This window comes from Mobula hypostoma, chromosome 24 (genome assembly GCF_963921235.1).
Source record: "Mobula hypostoma chromosome 24, sMobHyp1.1, whole genome shotgun sequence".
NCBI classification, from domain to species: Eukaryota; Metazoa; Chordata; class Chondrichthyes; order Myliobatiformes; family Myliobatidae; genus Mobula; species Mobula hypostoma.
The window spans coordinates 31273643-31284760 of NC_086120.1; positions in this window are offsets into that span (position 1 = coordinate 31273643).

Consider the following 11118-nt stretch of genomic DNA (forward strand, 5'->3'; position numbering starts at 1 on the left):
TAGAATAAAAAGGCGAGGGGAGGGGAAGGAGGGCAGCTAGGAGATAATAGGTGAAGACGAGTAGGTGGGAAAGGTAAAGGGCTGGAGAAGAAGGAGAGAAAAGTAGACCATAGGAGAAAGGGAAGGAGGAAGGGTCCCAGGGAGAGGCGATGGGCAGGTAAGAAGAGGTAAAAGGCTAGAGTGGGGAATAGAAGAGGAGGGGAGGGGGAGGGAAAACAGTTACCAGAAGGAGAAATCAATATACATGTCATCAGGTTGGAGGCTACCCGGATGGGGTATAAGGTGTTGCTCCTCCACCCTGATCATCTGAGCACATTTCTGTTCCTCTGAGACCTTTGTTCATAAAAACCCTTGAAAATGTATTATATGCTTGAAACATTTTGAAAATTATGGAAAAATACCTTGCATCTGGCCAAAGCCATACAAAATACAATTAATTATGTATCTCAGTTCAAATAAATAGAAATATCTGTATTTACAGTCCTCATTTTTGGTCTAAAATTGTCTCAATACATTTTACATCCAATAAAGTATTTCCTGAAGCATTGTCACTGTTGTAATTATAAAAAACACAGCAGCCACTTTGGGTATAACAAGCTCCCAGAGAAAGAACCATGACAATAGCACAGAGAATCAGTGATGAATAATACCAGGAGATGGGAGAAAACCATCCAGCCTTTCTCTGAGGTAGTGATTTAGGATCTTCTGAATTCACCTGAGATAGTGAAAGTCTTTTTGTTTCCTTAAGATGTCATTTCCAACTGCGCAGCACCCCTTCAATTTATTTTTAGCATTAGTCAAAAATGTTGTATTTGCAGTGGAGTTAACACTCAACTATTGAGTCATAGCTGACACTAAATAAAAACAGAATTAGCTGGAAATACTCAGTAGGTTAGGCAGGATTTGTGCTAAGTGGTTAACAAAGATAAAATGTGTTATAAGGTGGACTGTCCTTATTTACTGCTAAAACCCAGAGGATGGTTGAGAAACTACTTTTGCAAACCACATGTCTTCTTGTAAATGATAGTCTGGAGTGCATATCCTTACTGAGTGCTGAAGTGTTTTGTAAACCAAAAACTGAAAGATTTGCAATTCTCTAGTGCTGATTAGCATATCCCAAAGTTCTTCTTGAAATTTTCTAATATAGGAAATATGGAAATTAATTTGTGCACAGCAAGGTTAAGGATTAAAGATTAGTTTTATCTGACATACATACATAGAAACATTGAAACGTAAGTCATTTTCCATCAAATCAAATAAGGCTGGATTGTGCTGTGGGTAGCCCCCATGTCGCCATGCTTCCAGTGCTAACCTCGCATACCCATAACTCACTAATCTTAACCTGTACATCTTTGGAATGTGGGAGGAAACCGGAGCACCCAGAGGAAATCCACATGGTCATGGGGAGAACGTACAAACTCCTGACAGACAGCTGTGGTGATCGATATCCGATCAGTGAAATTGATACCTGATCAGTGATTGAAGGCGCTGTAAAGCAGTTGCACCAACTGCTTGGCTACCATGCCACTCAGAAACAGTGATGTAACAATGACTCATTGATCAACTTTTTTGTGATATTGGGCGAGGATGCCTGCTCTTCCTTAATGGATTAGTTCAGGAGAGTGTCAACTTATTTATATTCTGGGGAAATATCTTTCCACAGGGAGTGCCTGCCTGTTCATCAGCAGAGAAAGGGGTGTTAGATAATCCTAGTTTGTTGACAAAATTCAAAACATGATTGCTCATAACCCCTAGCAGTGGCTGCACCAGATTCGATTCTACTCCTCCATCCATCGTGGAGTGAGTATGTTATTGGACTTGCAGTGAAAGTTTTGGACCATTGATCCTGGGGCGTGAGTTCAAATCCCAATGCGGCAGCTGGGGATTTAAACTTAATTGAATCAATTAAAGTAAATCGCAGTAACGATAAGCATGAAGCAACTGGGTTGGTGTTTAAAAACTTCATCTAGCTATTGTTTATTTATACACACCGAACCCCTGTCCCTCCCTCCACCCCCCAATCTGGACTCTGTACTGATAAATTTCATTTTGTTCGTATTTACTTAGAGATACAGCACGGTAACAGGCCCTCCCGGCCCAAATGACACGCGGCACTCAATTATACCATGTGGTAATTAACCTACTCACCTGTAAGTCTTTGGAATGTGGGAGGAAACTGGAGCACGCAGAGGAGACCCATGCAGTCATGGGGAGAAGGTACAAACTCCTTATGGACAGCACTGTCGCTGTAATGGAGTTAAGCTATCCACTATGCTCAGGTGCCACTCTAGATCCACCATTGTGTTCTGCGCACCCATCAGGGAAGTGAGGAGGCCTTTGTTAAAAGGGCAATGAACACTGGCACAGTCAGTGACGGCCACAGCCTGTGAACAAATAATTCACATCTCTATCCTTGTTCATGCTACGCGTGAGGCAAGGATTTGATCATCCATTATACTGACACTTGTTCTTCAGTTGCCTGGCTCTGAGGATGCTGTTTTAGTAGTCTTACTCTGACCCATAGCATCCATGAGAACCTAAGGCTGTGCGGCCAGCGGACAAGGCTTAATTGTCATTGATCTTAGTTACATCCTTCAGGGCCGAGAAGGCGGCTTGTAAGCCACTGACCTGTAGGTGGCAGCAAGAGAACAGAATTACAAACTGAAGCAATGCAGTGGATATTATGGAAACATTTGTATTTGCTTTGCATCTTTTTGCATTTTATCTTGCCGGCAGGATGTCCCAAATGACTTTAGAATTGGTAGATTACCTGTGCGGTGTAATCGCTGTTGTAAATGCAGGGAAAGGTCACGGTTCAGTTGTGCACAGTTGGATCCCAGAACTAAGAGTCACACTTCAGGTGACAAAACCGTGCTTCCACAGCAGCAGATAACATTCACCTCATCCTCAATATACCTGTCGTTGGAGGACGCACACGGAGACCAACATCCGGTGCTGCTGGCAGATCATCAACTCGGTGAAAGACGCTCTTTGGTCGGCCCGAAACTTGATGATCTACCAGCACATGGAGATGTCTGTGGGAGAATGCTGCCGACTGGCACATTCTCGGCTGCAGGAGTACGTGCTGAGGGACGCACTGAAACTCGGTGCAGCCACCGCAAGGGCCCGGTGGGGAAGGACCACAGTATAGGTTTCTCCAGCCGTGGGAGTGGGAGGGGTCGGTGGGCGGGGAGTATACCCCTCAACAATGATATGCTAAGCTGAACTACTGGAGTGCCACGTGGGTGGTTATAAATACGGATATGTACTGAGTATGATGGAAACGTATGTAAAGGATGAAAAGTTATTGAATGGTTTATTGTATATATTTATTTTTGAATAAAGTATATTTTGAAATAAAAAAAAAACATCCAAGTGCCTTCAACAAGGTACCGTCACTGGGAAGTAACTTCCTGGTGGCTCAACATTTTAATTCCGATTCCCATTCCCGTTCCGACATGTCGGCCCCGGCCTCATTTTGCAGCACGATAAGGCTACCCACAGGATGGAGGAGCAACATCTTATATTCCATCTGGGTAGCCTCTGACCTGATGGCATGAATATCGATTTCTCCTTCTGGTTAAAAAAATTCTCTCCTCTTCCTCTCTTCTTCTATTCTCTACTTCAGTTTCTTACCTCTTCTTGCCTGTTTATCACCTCCTTCTGGTGCCCCTGCTCCTTCCCTTTCTCCTATAGTCCACTCTCCTCTCCTACCAGATTCCTTCCTCTCCAGCCCTTTATCTTTCCTACCCACCTGGCTTCACCTTTCACCTTCTAGCTACCCTCCTTCCCCTTCCCACACCTTTTTACTTTGGCATTTTCCATAAGGCAAAGGAGTAGAATTAGGTCCATTGAGTCTGCTTGCTATTTAATCACGGCTGATCTTTTCCTCCTCCACTCCCCAGCCTTCTCCCTCAAACCTTTGATGCTGTGTCCAATAAGAACCTATCATGCTCTGCCTTAAATACACCCAACAACCTGGCTTCCACAGCTGCCCGTGGTAATGAATTCCAGAAATTCACCACTTTCTGGCTAAAGGAATTTCTCTGTATCTCTGTTTAAAATGGACACCCCTCTAACCTCAGGCTGTGCCCTCTTGTCCTGGACTCTCCATCCATGGGAAATATCCTTTCCACATCTACTCTGTCTAGGCCTTTCAACATTCAAAAGGTTTCAATGGGATCCCCCCTCATCCTTCTAAATTCCAGCGAGAACAGACCCAGAGCTATCAAATGTTCCTCCATTTCATTCCTGGAATCATCCTTGTGAACCTCCTCTGAACCCTCTCCAATGCCAGCAATGCCTTTTCTTAGATTGAGGAGCTGATTATTGCTCATAATACTCAAGGTGAGGCCTCAATAGTGCCTTACAAAGCCTCAGCTTCAAATTCCTGCTCTTGTATTCTAGACATCTTGAAATGAATGCTAACATTGCATTTGCCTTCCTCTCCACCAACTCTACCTGCAAGTTAACCTTTAGGGTGTTCTGCACAAGGACTCCCAAGTCCCTTTGCATCTCAGATTTTCCCCCTTCCCTTCCCGTCCTGAAGGAGTCACTCAGCCTGAACCATTGACTGCTTGTTTATTTCCACGGATGCTGCCCAGCCAGCTGAGTTCCTCCAGCATTTTGTGTGTGATCTTTGTGTTTGTCATCAGACAAAGCTTGATGAAGAACCACAGAGGTAAGTTTAGCCAAACAAGTAGCTTTAAAAGAGGAGAGAGGCACAGAAATTTAAGGAGCAGATTTAATTCTAATGTATTTATTTTTCAGGATGTCGGAGGAAGTAGAAAGGCTGGACTTCACTGCTCATCTCCAATTGTCTTTGAGGAGTTGGTGGTAAGCTAACTCAGAATCAGAACCAGGTCTACTATCAATAACAAATGCCATGAAATTGGTTGTTTTGCAGCAACAGTACAGTGCAATACATAAAATATACTGTAAATTATGTTAAGAAATATATATAAATAAGCTAAATAGGAAGTGAATAAGAGAGCAAAAATAGTGGGGTTGTGTTCACATTTTGGTGTCCATTCAGAATTCTGGTATCAGAGAGGAAGAAGCTCCTCCTAAAATGTTGAATGTGTGTCTTCAGGCTCCAGTACCTCTTCTCTGATGGTAGTAATGAGAAAAGCGCATGTCCAGGGTGGTGGGGTTCCTTAATGATGGATGCCGCCTTTGTGAGGCAATGCCTTTTGCAGATGCCCTCGAAGGTGGGAAGGCTAGTGCCCATGGTGAAGCTGGCTGAGTTTGAAAACCTCTGCGACTTTTTCCGATCCTCTGCAGTGGCTCCTCCATACCAGACGGTGTGGCAACCGGTCAGAATGCTCTCCAGGGAACACCTGTGGAGATGGTACCTTGTTGAACTACCGGATTCTTCTTGGGAAGGTGCTTTCACATTGTTGTTGGGGTGTGAGTTCCAGGATTCGGAATCAGTGAGAACGAAGGAAAATCAGTATGCTTCAAAGTCTCAGAGTAGTGTATAACTTGGAACAGAGCCTGCAAGCAGTGGTTCCCTCCTGGGCCTACTGTCCTCGCCCTCATTGGCAGTAGAGACTGCTTAGAATTTAGATGGCTGAAACACAGTTGATACTTGTGGGGTAAAGATTGCAGGGGGCTGGGGTTATGGAGATTAATGATTGGTAAAACTGAGTCAAGTATGTAAGGAAACACTGGATTGGTAATTTTAAAATCAAAGCATATGCAGAGCCAAAGGCAGAGTAGATAAGAATTGTTGGGGTTTGGATGTATGTGAAGATACAGCAAGCAGTGCGAATAAATAAATAGGAGGGATTGTACATCATTAATCATGAATATAATTACAAAATGCCAATAGTACTGTGTCCAAGGAGATATTTATATAAACAGACATGAACTGTCAATTATTTCCCTGTATTCCCACATCCTGCTTTAAAAACAGAACATCGAGCATTACAGCACTGTACGGGATCCTTGGCCCACAGTGTTGTACCAGCCTTTTAATTTACTCTAAGATCAATCTAGTTCTTCTCTTCCGCAAAGCACTCAATTTTTTCTATCATCCATGTGCCTGTCTAAGAGTCTTTTAAATGTCCATTAAGTATTTCCACTACCACCAGCCCTGGCATAGCGTTCCATGCACCCACCACTCTCTCTGTAAAAAAATAAATTACCTCTGACATTCTTTCCCGCCCCCAATACTGTCCTTCAGTCACCTTAAAAATTATGCCCCCCTGTATTCGTCATTTCCACCCTGGGAAAAATGTCCCTGGCTACCCACTGGATCTATGCCTCTTATCATCTTGTACACCTCTATTAAGTCATCTCTCATCCTCCTCCACTCCAGAGCCACAAGCAAAGCCCTAGCTCACTCAACCTTACATCATAAGAGGTGCTCTCCAATCCCAGCAGCATCCTGATAAATCTCCTCTGTAACCTCTCTGAAGCTTCCATATCCATAATGAGATGACCAGAGCAGAACAAAATATTCCAAGTGTGATCTAACAAGAGTTTATAGAGCTGCAATATTACCTCATGGCTCTTCAATTCAATCCCCCAACTAATGAACCCCAACACACCTTCAGCAGGTCTTAAGAAGGCTGGCCCTTCTTAAAGAAACCCTATTGACATACATGGCAAATTTGAGCCATCTATGGATAGTTCCTCTCCTTTCCTGAAACTATTGGCTCTTCGACCTGTGTTTCTGGTGATGTGGGCAATCTCCAGGGACTTTTTAGGTACTTAGCTTCAGTAGGCATTGCAGATGTCCTCTTTCACAATTTATAACCCATACTTCCAGGTGCCAGCAGGGGACACCAAACAGCAATGCAGAGGAGTAGCCATAGGTCACTCTCCCCGCTCATTTTGAAAGGGCTCAGGATCAAGAGCAAGCTGCTGTCCTGATTGATGTCTACCATCTCCTGACCAATACTTACCACCCAATTAATTTCACTAAAGCAGATGTTCCCATAGCTATCTCATTTCTGGGAGTTAGATACTGTTACTTTACTACTTCTGAAATGCCCGCTTCACTGCCGCTGTTACTGTGTGGTAACTGGAATCTCTGGAGCAGAAGGCCCTGAAATCCTTGACTTTGCGTGTTTCAGCGGCCGGGGCGAGGTCGAAGGCGCTTGGCAGAGGATGGCGCTCAGGAGGCTGTATCGGAGAGGCTGCTCGGAAGCTCAAAGTTTTCGGACGGATGGACCCGGTGTCGGCTGTGGTCTGCTGCTTCCAAGGCATCGGCAAGTTGATGGTGCCTGGAGGTTTATGGCAGGGAGTTTCTCCCTTTTGCCGCCACTATCGGGGACTCGGGAGTCGATCGACACGGGGACTTTTGAGACTTTATTTATCATGCCCATGGTTTGTTCTTCATCAAATTCTGGTATTGCTTTGCACTGTTATAACTATATGTTATAATTATGTGGTTTGGTCAGTGTTAGTCTTTGGTTTGTCCTGTTTTCTGTGATATCTCTCCGGAGAAACATTGTATCATTTCTTAATGTATGTATGCATTTCTAAATGACAATAAAAGAGGACTGAGTGTTCTCATAATCTAAAAAAAGCTGCACTTAAAGCAATTTAAGGTAACCTGAGGAGATAAAGGTGCCATGAACATCCAAACTTTCTTTCCTTCTTTCTCATCACAAGGCAGGAATGCACACCAATACTCTTTAGCTTTATTTGTCACATGTACATCGAAACATATCGTGAAATACGTCATTTGTGTAATATCAGATCGGTGAGGACTGTGCTGGGCAACAATAAAGCTAAACTTTGTCCTCCATGTTTATGGCTTCAGACAATGATGTGTCATGCTCGGTTCAAAGTTGGCTATCTACTAAAGGGAGTGCAACTTAACAGTATTTTGATTTTCTTAGCATATCTATCAGCATGTCTGAAAGTCTGTTTGACAATAGAATCATAATGCAGAAAAACAGTCCCTTCAGCCCAACTGGTTTATGCTGACCAAAATGTTCAGTAAAAGTTGCCCACTTACTAGTATTAGGTTCATAATCTTCTCAACCTTCTCTATCCACATACCTGTAAGACTATATTTTAAGTGTTGCTAGGGGTCCAAGAAATAACCAGCCATGGTCATGGGGTGGTGCAGGGTCAATTGCTGTCAATTACGATGTTGGCGATCACTTCATAATTCCATCTGGCAAGCTAGAGCCATTAAAAGGCAAATCAGAGAGAGTTCTATCTCTGGCCTATTTTTGAGCAGGTGCATAGAATGGCAGAGTGGACCAAAAGTATAATTTGTGAGAATCAATAAACAGCAGGTACTAGGAAAGAATCTTTGAGCTGAAACGTTAATTCTGATTATTTTGTCACAAACAGCTGACCAACATTTTTATGTCATATCTTTGGCCCAATTACCAAATATGCTCTTTGTCTTCTCTCGACTGGGTACGATGACTGAGTCTTCCAAGCTTGAGGTTTTATGGGTGCTTGTAATTTCATGCCATTACAAGAAGTAGGATACTTGAAGATGTCAGTGATTTAGAGAGGTTTATACTGAGAGCATAACAAACGCGGCTGGCGGACCTCAGCTTGTTCAGCGGCATCTCTGGAGGCAAAGAGATAGTTGATCTTTTAGCTCAAGAACCTGCATCAGGGACTGAGAGTTGTGTAATAACATAAGTGTGCCTCGTGCGTTCGGTTGATTATGAGAAGTTAATATTCAAAGCTGCTTTTGACAATGTAAACGATTAAAATCCACTTTGCTGTATTTTTCCTCAACTTTTTATTCAGAATTTCAAAACTTCTACAAAATTACTTTTTAAAATCAACACCCCCGCTTTGAAATTGCACTCCTCGTCTTCCCAGGATTTCACTGCATGGAAATGTAGAAACTATTTTATGTCCTTTGAATTTCCCCTTCATTCATCCAAGCCTTAGGTGGAATTTTCTCTTTCTACAACAAGTGAAAGAATGCTGAAGTATTGATAAAGGGTCACGTCCGAAACAATGACTATTTCTTCTTCTCCATAGATGCTGCCTGACATGCTGAGTTTCTCCAGCATCTTGTGGGTGTTACTCTGGATTTCCAGCATCTGCAGATTCTCTTGTGCTAAGGAATGCTGCATGCAATTTGGGAATAACTTTGGAGCTTTTGGGCCAATTTTGTTTTCTGCCCATTCCCACTTTCCCCTTCATCACCTCCTCCCCTTGAATTTGATCAGGAAATTTCCTGCTCCTTATGTGTCAGTTAATGACAAGTAGGAACACAAGATAGAACCTCAGCTTCACTTTGCAATGTTTGTTTGGGTCACTCTTGTGTGTTTTTCCTGAGTCTATACTGAATTTGGAATGTCCAAAGATTCAAGATTCAAGATTAAAGCATATTTATTATCAATTATATAATTGATAATAAATTATATAATAATTTATTATATATATTATATAAATTATATAATCTTGAGATTTGCTTGCTCAGAGGTAGCCACAAGGTAAGACACACAAAAGAATCCAATTTAAAGAAAAAAATATGTAAAAAAATAAAAGACTAACACCTGATGTGCAAGAGAGAGGAAAAAAACTGCAAGTCATACAAACAGTTGAAGCGAACAACACATTCCGAACCAAAAATGAGTCTTCAGATCCAAACCCTGGAGCAGCCTGGAGTAGGCCTCGCTTCTCAGTTCATCGCGTTAACAGGCACGAAGCAGAGCAGCCGGGGCAGTCTTCATAGCCTCACCGCCATGGAGATGAGCATCGCGGAGAACGAGTGAAATTGGCTCTCGTCCCGACCAACACCCTGTCTTTTCAGTCAATCTGAGCTGGCATTTAAATTGACCCAATGACAAAACAGCAAAAGGCTCCAGCGCCTTGGAGAGAGGAGTTAACATCACAGAGAGCGAGCAAAATCGGCTCAAGCTTATGATCTGGGCTGGTGTTTACATTTTCTGATCAGTCTATTGTACCTCACTCTAGAACCCAGGCACCATTACTGCAAAAGGCCCCGGCCTAGATCATGCTGCCCAGCATGCATTGTGAAAGGTACTATCACAGGTATTTCTTTATTCTCCATTTTATAAAAAAAGGTCAATTATTTTAAAAGGGAACATGTTTAAGTTTTTATCTTCATTCATTTCTGGGATGTGGGTTTTATTGTATTTGCCTCAAACACTACCTCTGGCAGCTCATTCCGTCTGGAGCTTCTTTACACAAATGGTGGTATATATGTGGAAGAAGTTGCCAGAGGATGTGGTTGAGACAGGTACAACTTTTTAAAAGACAGTTGGACAGGCACGTGGATAGGAACAATGGAGAAGGTTATGAGCCAAATGCTGGTAAATGTGACTAGCTTGGATAGGCACCTTGGTTTAAAGAGGTAACATGTTCTTGTTATAACTTTACTTGTCACATGTACATTGAAACATACATTGAAACATGACATTTGCATAAATCAAATCTGCAAGGATTGTGCTGGGCAGCCCACAAGGTTCGCCACGTTTCCAGTGCCAACAACTCCTCAGCCCCAACCAGACGTTTTTGGAATGTGGGAGGAAACTGGAACTCCTGGAGGAAATCTATTCAGTCACTGGAAGAACTTACAGACAGCAGCGGGAATTGAACTCCTATCTTACAGGTGGCGCTGTAAAATGTAGCACTAATTGCTACGTTACAATGCTGCCCATGGTCGGCATGGAGAGCTAGGCCTGTTTTCATGCTCTGTGACTGGACTTCTCTATGTTGGGAAGGCCAGAATTTACGGCTGATCTCTAACGGCCCATTTATAATGGTCCTTGGGAAGATGGTGGTGATCCACTTTCAGTTACCATACACCTGAGTAGCTTACTCAGCCACATCAGCTACTTCACTGTGGATCTGGAGTCACACATAGGCCAAGTTAGGTAAGGGGATCAGATTTATTCCCCTGAAGATCCAAGAAGAGTCTAACATCATTTTGTGGTCTTATTGTCACTGTCACTGTTTTACCAGTTCCAGGATATTTAATTAATAGATGGTTAGTCCAGATTTCTGGATTACTAGTAAATGAAAATAAAAAAAAACAGATTCTGGAAATCTGAAACAAAAACAGAAATACAAGGTGTTGGAAAAACATCCCCCACATTCTCTCCTACTGTCTCCCATTGTCTGGTACGGAGGCACCAATGCACAGGGTTGTAAGAGGCT